Source organism: Crocuta crocuta, unplaced genomic scaffold (genome assembly GCF_008692635.1).
Source record: "Crocuta crocuta isolate KB4526 unplaced genomic scaffold, BGI_CrCroc_1.0 scaffold41, whole genome shotgun sequence".
In the NCBI taxonomy this organism is placed as follows: domain Eukaryota; kingdom Metazoa; phylum Chordata; class Mammalia; order Carnivora; family Hyaenidae; genus Crocuta; species Crocuta crocuta.
Genome location: NW_027529428.1, coordinates 17,271,985 through 17,284,633, shown reverse-complemented (window position 1 = coordinate 17,284,633; position 12,649 = coordinate 17,271,985).

The following is a 12,649-nucleotide window of genomic DNA, read 5'->3' as shown; positions in this document are numbered from 1 at the left end:
TTCACGTCTATACCGTCGTCCTCAACGAATATTGACATCACATGCTTTTCTGTCAAGTCAAGACCGAACCACATCTAAGTCAAGAACAAGCTTTGTGGTTTCTGGCTTTTTAGGGAAAAAAAAAATCTTTCAACAATAATTTTGCTTTATGTCCCTCCTACAAGTTCCTACCTATATTCCCTTTTTATTCCTACTTTCATCCTTCTGTTCAAGGGATTATATTAAAAGTAAGAGAAAAGAAGAGTCTCCTTTCTCTGCAGCCGTCCCTTTTAAAGGTATGTCCTGGTCTAGTTTGTGCAGATGCAAACAGAGCATGGGTTTTTGCAAATGCCGGCCATGACATGGGTTTCCTTGGAAAGCAGAGCCCTTGAGTTCTCTGAAACAGAACTTGTGTCGCATTTTTAAGAGACAATGAGCACAGCTCAAAGTGTGGGTCTTATTTACAGCTGACGGTCATTATGAAGATTATATTTCAGTTTTAGGAGATGAGGTCAGGATACAGGAACTGACAGACAGTGACTGCTGAGCACTACCCCGGCACCACATGGAACAAACATGAGACACTGAGCAGAGTCTCCAACAGCACCCTCTCTGAGGCTGGGCGTGGGCAAGCTGACGCCCGCAGGCCCCGCTGCCTTCTCAGGAGGGCACGAGCAGGGTTCCCACCCTCTAGAAGCCCTGGATTAGCCAGAAATTCACAGTCAGAGAAATAAGCAAACCAATGCTGACAACCAGAAGAAAAATGCTTCCTGATGGTTACTGACTGTGTTTTGCATATTGAGATTACTTTTCATACTGGTCTTGGTACTGTCTTCACTTTTTGACGATTCTTTGTACAAACTGACGTACTGATAAATACTCGTAGCTATGACAGTCATATAGAGCAAGATAAACATTATAACTGCTGTCACACCAGTAAACATAAGAGAAAGGAAAAATACAAAGAATGTAAATGATAAAGTGTGACCCAAATAGAAACTGGTCAGACAGCATTGCTTAATAGACCAGGTAAAACATTATTTTCTATATAAACCAAGCATCTACTATATCATAAATTAGATACAACAAAATGTAGGAATTTGGAAGGCAAGTGGTGTTATGAAGGAGTTTACTTCTGGGTTCCTTCAGTCTTCAATTACAGCAGTTATATGTGATTTTCCCTAGAGGATCCTTCTGTTCAAGGGATTATATTAAAAGTAAGAGAAAAGATGAATGCCAAATCTATGCTGATACAAATACATATGCAAAAAGAAGCAAAACAATTTTAATTGCTTATATCATAAATTGAAGACGATAAAAGAACATTATGACTGGGATTCCATTCATATCTTCAGAATGAAATGCAACATACACTTATCTCTAAGACTGTGCACATATTTCAAGTTAATAAGAAGGCAGGCTTAAATTATTTTAAAAGCATTATTTAGCACCATCATAGAGTGGTTAAATGCGATTAATATGCAAGTAAAAGTGTGCTCATTTTAATACACTTAAAAAACTTCTACGACAGACTTTTAAAATACAATTATGTGACGTTAAGATTATCAATACCTATTGCCAAAATATTGAAGGAATATTTCTCATGTTGATTTATAAGAAACACAGAATGTGTGAAATCTGCAGTCGTAAATGTTCTAACATATTGACCATTAACTCTGCTCCTGGTTCTCAACTCTGGCTGCACATTGTCCAGTAAAACAGAATCTACAGGCAGGGCTCTGGCCATCAGCATTTTAAAACTCTTTTTAGGCAATTCAATTTTTTAAAATTTAATGTATTCATATTTATTGAGACAGAAAGAGAGAGAGAGTGGGGGAAGAGCAGAGAGAACGAGAATCTCATACAGGGTCTGCACTGTTAGCACAGAGCTGGGATGTGGGGGTCAAACTCACAAACTGTGAGATCATGACCTGAGCTGAAACCAAGAGTTGGACGCTTAACTGATGAGCCACCCAGGTGCCTCCTAATTTTTTATGTAAACATTTTCTTTTGAAATAATTATAGATTCATATGCAGCTTGAAAAACACTATAGAGCCCCCATCTGTGCATCTACCCAGTTGCCCCCAATGGTAACATCTTGCATAATTATTTCTTAGCTCTTTGTTTTAGACATCTTTTAAAAAAATGTTGCTGTACAGAAAGTTGTAAAGATAGTTCAGAGAAGCCCCATGCATCCTTGACCTCGTTTGCCCCAATAGTTAGTTACATTTCACAGAATTAGGTGATTTCAAGTCACAGTGGGTTGAGAAGCTACTCCACAGAAAATTCAAAGGATCATATTGAAAAGATTGAATGCCAAATCTATGATAAGGCAAAAATACATTAAAATAACCCAAAACAAAGAATATTCCATTATTAGTTGAAGGTGATTAACATAGACATTAATTTATATCTACTCTTACTGATTTAGAAAATACTCACTTTAGTGAAATATTCATGTGGACTAAAATGTGTGTTGTAAAAGTAAGGTTTCTCATTCCACTCTAAGAGGACCATATACAACCCCAGTGGATCCCAACAGACCCACGCTTGTTTGGGTACAGTTGATGACTTGGGAACTCTGGGTATGGCCACCTGAGCCAATGAATGCTATAGTTTTGGGTCTGGATGATTCTGTCTTCAAGAACATAGGCTCCACCTTAGGTAAGAGAAGGTAACATTTTTTTAGAAATCTATTTTGGATTATCTATCCTGTTTTTGAATGTATCACTTTGTACAGATCTTTTAATTGTTACTTGGGGTATTACATTTTACATATACAACTCATTAGAGACACTTGGTGTCCACATTGTGCTATGTGAAGTGTAGGAAAGTTACTCTCTCCACTTTATGATTTGTCTTAAATATTTAATCTACATACACTGAAAACTGCATTATACAAGGCATTTTTGGCTTCAATTGCCAAACACATCTTAGAAAAATTTGAGACAATCAGGATACTTATATTGTACTTCGTTACATTTTTATTCTTTTGGTTTTTCTTCTTCATTCGTGATGCTACAACCTTAATTCTGTTGTCATCTCATTTCTAACTTAAGAACTTCTTTTAGTTGCTCTTACCTAGGTTTCTGTATCATTTCTTGAGCCTCAAGCCCCCACATAGTCCCCATGTGGCTCTGGGCTCAGCAGGGGCCACAGACCATGCGAGGTCCTGGAACTCATGCAGAGGGTTCTGCACTTGACCCAAGAAACACCCCAAGGCATTAGAGCTTCTGAAACAGGACAGGGGTTCACGGAAGCTGTTTCATAGACATTATTGTTATCTATGAAGATTGAGATTTTGGATCATTATTAATCTGTACAACCAACTGAAAGGTTGCATAGTAATTTCAATAAATATTTAAGGTCAAAGCCAAAGTGGAGCAAGGGTGGGGTTGGGGAGTAAACAACACATTGAGGTAGTCTCTAGGGAGGAAACTAAAATGTTCATTTTGTTGATTTAAAAAAAAATTAATGTTTATTTATTTTGGAGAGAGAGAGAGAGAGAGAGAGAGAGAGCAGGGGAGGGGCAGAGAGAGCGGGAGACAGAGAATCCGAAGCAGGCTCCAGGCTCTGAGCTGTCAGCACGGAGCCAGATGCAGGGCTTGAACTCATGAGCCATGAGATCACAATCTGAGCTGAAGCCAGATGCTTAACTGACTGAGCCACCCACAAGTCCTAATTTGCTGATTTTGAAAAGAGTAAGTAGGCATTCCTAGTTCTCACTCTCATCTCCAGGAAGAATTGGGTTGGATGCTAATTACTTGCTCTCTCCTGACTGTGAGCAGTCTGTGAAAAGAATTACACCCAGGGTCATTTTTAGAAAATAAAAGGAGAATGTTGTTAGCGAAATCTCCTTTGATTAAAAAAAAAAGGACATGTCACTTGTCTGCAATGTGGGATGGGTACTGAGCATTTACTAACAATCAGGAAAGAAGTCTTTATTGCTCTGTTCTCCAATGAACGCTGGGAAGAAACAGAGAGGGTGGTCAGGGCTCTGAACTAAATTTTGTGTAAATGACCTTGGCCTTTTCTCCCTGGAAATGCATCTCTTGACCTTGAATGCAAGGTTGCCAGACAAAAGGAATCTCAGGGACCGTGAGGGGGAAAACCTGTGACCTTTACGTGGAATATCTAAAAGATTTGCCCTCTGGCAAGCTACTGCTCACAGCTCTGAGACCTCTGTGCCAACTGTCCCCAGACCAGTCACATTAGCAACGGATGCTGAGTGAAGATGACCTCCAGGAAGAGACTCTGTCACCATGACGTTTGCCATGGTCCATACAGCATCTTGTGACCAGACATGCCGAAAGAGGAGACACACTAACAGGCTGCAGGGGTCAGCACAAGTGTACAAAGCAGAAGCATCCTTTATTTTTTTCTACCCAGCTAATCTCTTCGAGGTGTGAATTCAACATCAAATCCTTAAAATGTTTTAGTCATAATAAACTGATTTCTTTCCAACTGAGATTTGCATTACCATATATTTGCAATAATGTTCTGTTTCAAAGTTGTATTGCAGGGTACTTAGAACACAGTGTCTGAGAAAATATGCTGGGAGAACTTGTTATGAATTACTATGAAATTTAGTTCAGCAGGTACCAAATCTCCACCCCTCAGCCACACGAAAAACAGCTGTGCACACGTTCCCAGAGCAGTTTGCACACTGCTCAAAGAAGGGCAGGCAAAAAGGACCTTGTTTTCCAAATATTGAGGATCTGTGCTCTTATCGCTGATCGCTCCTTCTGATTGCAGAGGTCAGACGGAGGCGGATGGTCACTATTGCAGCACCTCCCCAAAGCACTGTGAGCTCTCTCCCCTCTGGGCAAAGTGGGATTAAAAGGGATGGTGCCTTCCACACCCCTTCTTTGTCTTCCTCTTTTTCCTCCTTGGAGAGACAGACACTGAATATTAGGACATTCAAGAGCAGCTGCATGTACAGGGAAAATCAGAAAGTCCCTGCAACTGCCCAGGGAAAGGTGCAAGCTCAGAAAAGACTTGGAGACCTTGAGTTTACACCTCAGGTGGATCCTTAGAAGAGAGACAGCCTGCAATGCTCTGAAAACAAGCAACAAAACAAAACAAAACAAAGCCAGCCAACTGTGGGACCAGTGAGACAGCATTAAGGGGACCAACATACTCCTGGTGGGAATTGCAGTAGAAGGAAAAGGAAGGAGAGAGAAGGAAGGAAGGAAGGAAGGGAGGGAGGGAGGAAGGAAAAAGAATATTAGAGCAGTCAAATTCACAGAGACAGAAAGTGTAACGTCCTCAGGGATTGGGGGGAGAGAGGAGCAGGGATTTATTGTTTAATGAATATAAATTTTCCATTTTGCAAGACAAAAAGAGTCCTGGAGATGGATGGTGGGGATGACTGTGCGACAATATGAATGAACTTAATGCCAATGCACTCTGCTACTAAAAATGGTTAAGAGGATACATTTAATGTTATCTGCATTTACCACAATTTTAAAAATTGAAAAATAGCTTATATAATGTAAGCAATGACTTCCTGTTATTTTTTCATGTGACCATAAGAATGATACCAAATATTTGTCACCTTATGTTTTCATTTCAGCTGTACTTTTCATTTGTGTGTCTGTTGATTCTTCTCACAGTCAAATACAATTATAAAAGATACATTTTGAGATTATGTGCCCACAGACTCATCATGTAATATAACAGGAATGAACTCTTTTTAATTAAAATTATCTAATGCTATATCAACTTCCAGTGTCCAGCCACCCAGGCGCCCCACAGGCTGGAAGTTTTTTAATGGCTTCTCTGCTAAATGTTCATAAGACAAATTTGAACCTTATTAACTTTCAAATACTCCTAACTTGACAAAAAAAAAAAAAAGCGAAAACAAATAACAGCAACCACAAAAGCAGAGATGGAGGGTGGGGAGAAGGTAGGAAAGATAAAAATGCAATGGAAGCTATTGAAATAATTCTGACGCAAGCCGCCTATGAAGATTATAATATAATAAGATCAAAGCACTTACTGTAATTTAAAATTCGGGAATAACAAAATAGTATTGTTAGGGCATTAGCTCACTGTGCTCACCAAAAAGAGTCTGTGAGTTTTCCTCTAGTACTTTGAATTCCCATCGAGATTTCCTCCTCTTTTAATCAAGTTCTCTTCAGGCATTTTGTACTTTAAAATTTTCATGGGAAATTTCTAACAACAGACTGGTCATTTTTTTTTTTTTTGCACATTACTCTTACTTTCTTGCTAAGGGTCTCACCTATCATATGAATCAAGTATAAAGAGACTTTCTAGAATACTAAATTAGGCCTTGACGTTCATCAGTCAGGTGCCATTTTGTGTCGTTCTGTCCACGGATTGCAGCACAGCGACAGAAAGCTGGTGCAACCACACATTTCTTATCACGAGGGGTCAGTCACCACGCTGGATTCAGTGTTACCCGTAGTAGAAAATGAATCCCAGGAATCTCCCTCACGGAAAGAGAAGGGAAGGGCTGAATGACATCATATGCATACAGTTACTTTTCTGAAGAGTTAGACCAGAAAATAGAGTACGAGATTTCCTTTCTTTCCATTGAAATCATTCCTTTTATCATATTATTTGAAAGAGCCAAGCGAGGCAGATGGGTGTTCTGTTCCTGGAAGCACACAACAGATGCTTGCCACAGTCGGTGCGAAAACTGACAAGCGGACCACTAACGTTACCCCTGCCACTTATTATTTTGTTGGTGAAAAGAGAGATCTTAAAGAACTGTAGGTCACCTACACACAATGAAAATTGTGTTTGTGTTCACCGTCCTTTGAGTCATGGACTGTGTGTGGGGCGATTAATGATAATAATGGCTAAGTGCGGGCAACGTTTCTATGGTGCAACTGAGTTAGACACCCTCAGCGTTTGTTTCTTCTGACTCACTGGAGCCTGTTTCATTAGCCCATGAGGAGGATAATTATTAGCTGACCCTCATTTACCTTCTAACGTTCAGTCTGAAAAATGCACAGTTCAGTAAATGAAACAAATATAACTTCATGATCTGATTGGGTTAGCAGGATGCAAATAATAAAATTGACTCAAAAAATCCCTCTGGTTTTTTGTGAAATTATATCAATTTTTCAATTTTGCAACATTTATTTATACTTTACGATAGTATTTCTCGAGTCCACAGCGACTCTTTGACAACCCATCTCTCATGTGAGAGGAGAGAAAAAGTTTTAATGGGAAAGAAAACAGACCTTGATTTTTCACATAAAGTAAAAAAAAAAAAAATCAGAAACACATCTGCTGTGCTGTTCTCATGTGCCCAAGAGGAAAAACAAAAATAAAGACCATGTCAAGAAAACTGTTGCCACTATGGGGTCTGTCATTCATGATTTGTAAATGTATCTCCAGCAAAGTGAGGGCAAAGTCCCCTTTCTCTCAGCTGCCGATAAATAATTCACATTTTTGTCAAAAGGCTCTCCTTTAAGAAATGTAGAAAATTGATTCTGATGGGAAAAGGAAATATAACTCATGAGGGAATGGAGCAGGAAATACACAGAGATGATTTATCCTGTCACATTTTATGTCTCGATATCTGGTGCATCAAAGAGATGCAGGCCTGATGAGGAATAAGACCGACTCGTGAGAACACAGACATGTATTCTTGGAGGCGTGAAGCCAGGACTCAGAGAATTTAGCCCCGTATCAGATTGTCGCCCCCTGATGATGATCCTGAAAGAGACGTGTGCATGGATTAGAACCTATGTTTCATCTATACAAACCCTCTTGCATACAGAGGAGTAAACTAAGTCCTAGAAAAATGAAGTCACCCAAATTTACAAAACCCGCTAACTTTGTCACATGGACAAGTGAAGATTCCCAAACAATCTTGTTATACGACTGACTGTCTGAGGCTTATCAACTAAGTTATGCAACATGTCCAATTCCTTTCCCATATTTCAAATGAAAACTACCAATGGGAACCGAGCTAAAATACACACACAAGAACTGGTGTAAATGCCACCTGAGCATTTCCCTGGGCAGGCTTGTTTGTTTTTAATGATCATATTCTCAGCATCTTACCAAAGCCTTTCTAGTCTCTGTCCAAGGTCTCAGCGGCACTGGGTTGCCTGTGTTTCTACACTGAGCAAATTATCCTCACGATGGCTCCACTCCTCAGTGTCTAATCCAATGCAACAGCCTCCATAGGAGTCCCTGTTCACCTCCTAATTAAGATGGTGGCCCAGCCCTTCACATCCGTCCCCTTCTGTTATTTTGCTCCATGCCTTTGATGACTTCCAACATTCTACAGTTTTACTTATTGTGACCTTTGTGGTTTCCACACAGAATGGCAAGCTTCATGAGGACCCGATTTTCTTGTTTATGCCTTTGTTGATGGCCCGGTGCCCGGCGCCTAGAAAAGGGCCTGCCTACCCTGTGAGCATTGTATACATTTTTGTTGCATGACGTCGAGTGCTGTGGGAAGTTCATCTGTGACTCAAACGTGAAAGTTTCTTCCTGTCCATCTGGGAAGGTGCCCACAGCACCCTCAGCTGCTACCATTTGAGGCCACAGAAGGCATGTGTGCATGACATCAACAATGCCAGCACTGTCCCCACTCATTCTGAAACTCCTCCTATGCTCTGGGGTGGGAAAAACTCATTCTTATTTCATCAGGCATTTTTACAACTTTATTAAAGCTCAAAACATGCATCTACTGCTCTTTCCTTGCATTTCTGCTAAAACAACTTTCACTTTTTAAAAATTTTGTTTATTTTGAGAGAGACAGACAGAGACAGAGAGAGCACGGGGGAGGGGCAGAGAGACAGAGAGAGAGAGAGAATCCCAAGCATGCCATGCTGTCAGCTCAGCGCCTGATGCTGGGGTCGAACCCATGAACCATGAGATCATGACCTGAGCCCCTCAGGCGCCCCTGACAACTCGTACTTTGAAGGAGTAGGGTGCCAAGGGGTAGCCTAAAGGGGAGAGAACTTAGTAGGCAACCAGAGAACAGGGGATGAAACACACATTGGTTAATCTAACGAAGTATTCTATTTCTGCATAAGGAAGGGCAAAATAAAGTGTCTCTGAAGCAGCTGTACTTTCCAACGGTTCTCCATCGAATAAGCACAGCCTCACGGCCACGGTCAACCCGAGATCACATGTTCACATATGATGCTTCATCAAACATTTAAAACAATGGGGCCTTTCCTGCACAGTCAGCTTGCAGCTACTCGTCTTTTGAAGAAAATGTCTTTGTAAACTTGACCTTGCTTTTATAAAAAAAAAAAATCAGAACTTAATACAGAGAATTTTCATTCAAAAGGATCATTGCTTTTGAGGAAAGAGGCTATTGCAATAATGGCAGTAGACTCTCCAAATAGGCAGAATCTACAGTCAGAAGATCTGAAAACATCTCCTCCGGGGTAGGACCTCCCCACCCCCTGCAAAAAAAAAAAAAGAGTTTTCTTATATAGGGAGGAGAGAGAACAGGCCAGAACGAAACAGGTATGGGGAGTGGGGTACAGGGTGCAATGATCAGACAGCAGATCAGAGGGTATTTCATGCTGAGGCCAGCACATTCTCAGGAGAGGTTGTTCAGAGCCTGCGGAAGGAGAAGAGTGTCATCAAGTTTGATTAGTGTTTTGTTCTGACTGATCAGTGGGGACAAGCAGTTCAGCCACTTACTGATGAAACAAAGAATGGGAACTTGTGGGTGTGTGTGTGTAGCCCGGTCACAGGTAAACAAGGGGCATCTTGGAACTGGGTCCTGTCTAAGCCCTAAGGGGAGGGAGGGGTCTTTACAATGAGCTCTTTCCAGACACAAAGAGCAAGAACTTCACTCCTGCTGTTTTCCAAGATCTCAGGGCCCTGTAAAGCTCTCCGTTGTCTGTATCAATACCTGATCAGAAATCATACATGAAAGAGCTAAAGACCCCAAAGGCTTACCCAATGAAGAATCTATGTCAGTTCCCAATTTTCTGTTAATGAAGGATTTTTTTTAATGACGTGATACCCTGTATTCTGAGTGCAGCCCGCGTGGTGTCAGACTAAAAGGAATCCCTCAAACACAAGACTAACCCAAGTGGAAACTCTGAAAACCTACAGAATGCCCTAAATTATGGGGATAATTAAGAATCTGAGTCATAAAAAGAAAAAAATGTGTCACTGAAACACCGAGAGCCATTTTCCGGGTCCTTGTTCAGGCCGTCATCTCCAGCCCACTGCAGATGCAGAGCAGCAAGACGTGAGCACCGTGAAGCTCTGTGAATAAAGACTGACGATCTTCTATCGAAACTGAAAATTTTCCACAGGAAACCTATGGTTTCAACCCTCAGCTTTCTGATCCTCAGTCTAAAAGAAAGTCTATGTCATCACACTGTAAAGCTTTTCTCAGTGTTAATGACAAAATGCTTGTCAACGTCCCAGCCAGGGACCCCTGCTGACCATGGCAATACCCTGAGATTGTGGGCGCTACCTATCACTTTCACCAGATCACTTCCGACAGACTCTCTGGACTCCTTCAGACACGCTTAGCTGTATTTGCATCAGGAGGAGATTGTAAGGAAAGAATCCTGACGATTTCTAAGTTATTCACTAACTTCAATTGTAAATATNTCCTTTTTGGGACCCCAAAGAGAGCCGAGCTGGCAGGATGGTTGCAACAGCCAATGTCTACTGTGGAGGGTTTCTTCTCAATGTGTCCTCAGAGGTTAGCCAAGTAAAACATTTTTTAAAACTTTTATTTACTTTTCATTTCTAAATTTATTTATTTTGAGAGAGAAAGAGTACGTGCACAAGCGGGAGAGGAACAGAAAGGGGGTGGTGGTGGAGAGAATCCCAAGCAGGCTCTGCACTGTCAGTGTGGAGCCCAATGTGGGGCTTGGACCCATGTACTGTGAGATCATGACATGAGCCGACATCAAGAGTCGGACATTTAGCCGACTGAGCCACCAGGCGCACCAACGTTTTTAAAAAATTAATATGCTATCTGGCCACTGCCACTGCTAGAGAAAACTGCTATTTTTAAACCACCAGTAAAACATAGAAACAGTTTCCCTAAAGAAGCATCATTTCTTTGTTTTAGGTGATAAGATCATTACTCTAAGACTTCCACAGCTATGGATCTAATCCGATTGAGGAAACACAGTGAAACATTTTCTTTCACATTATTAAGGAAAGGATTGTATTAGATGCTTCCCAAAGCTAACATATGCATAGAAAATAATAACTTAATTTTGGATTATTACCATACCATTCTGATTTGAAAATAATGTGTAACACTTCTACTTAAGACTTATACAACCATCACAAGGCACATCTAACAGAGGTGCAAATAGGTAACTCTTCTGCCTGGTTTATTACGATGTCGTGCATCAAAAGGATGTATAGAAATACGAATACTTCAGTCCCTGTAATGTTGCGATACCCAGGAAACGACCCCAGGGGGCCACTTCCGTCTGCTCTGCAGAGGAAAGCTCAAAGGGTTTCAGCTGTGCCTTGGGTTTTTCAGACGTTCACACAGAGCTGCCCATGTACCCAGCTCATCGTAAATGGACTGGAATAAAGTGAACTCTTTAATATTTTTCTTAATTAGGACCTGAAAAGATTCCATTGAATTACTACTCTGTGACATATAGCAATCATAATTTTTTTCATTAACATGTATGAAATTAGATTTGATCTGAATGAAAGGGGAAGAAGAGAGGGTTTTCTGTGTGTTTTGTTTTTTTATTAAGGACAATTTATTTTATTACCAGAGTGGTATGACACTGCCCATTCAAAATTAGAATTTGCTATATGTTTACATTATGAGGAAAAAGGAAACAATATTCAGTGTTTAAATATGAACGAAGGCGTGTGACAAGCGTACTGTAAACAATTTTGCTAGTCAATGTCATTTTGCAAAGTCCTTGCATTTTCTCTGTTATTATTCATTCTTTCTTCCAAATAAGGGCAGGAGAAGAGGACTCTACAGGGTAGAGTAAATCTCAAGAGATATCACTGAAAAACCTACAGATCTGAATCTTACCTGCAATACAATTGTGAGATGCTTTTCAAAGTCATGGTGTCTGGAATTCATCACCAAACCCTATAATTAAATAAGGAATTCTGATTCTAGTATTTGCAGAATATCTGAAGGACATTAATTCAATCTCCCTAAATGGTCTGTTACTATCTAAATATTTGTGTTATCATTGATTTTTAAATTATGCACTAATTATACTCTTAGCTTGTTTAAAGCCATGTTACAAATAATTTTTTAATCAATGAACATTATTTTGCAGACCAGCATCTCTTCCTCATTTAAAAACTCCAAAGTTGGTTTAAAAACTATTTTCCATAAATGTTCTGCCAATGAGAATTCAATTCAATGTAACTGAAATTCAAAAAAAGGGGAGCTCGTATTTATATGGAACAGCCCAAATGACCAGACATACCTGGTTCACTCGTCCTTAGTGTCCACTGCAACTGGGCTGAAGTCAGTAACAGCTGGAGAGCACCCAGCAGGAAGGATGAGCTCGTTCAAAATCAAGGGCCACATATTGGGATATTGGGGGGGAGGGAGAGATGTACGTCTGACACTGGCCTAAGGTTGATTTTTACACTGACTTAATTATAGTATTTAGGGGCGCCTGGGTGGCTCAGTTGGTTAAGCCTCCAACTTCAGCTCAGGTCATGATCTGGTGGTCCATGGGTTCAAGGCCT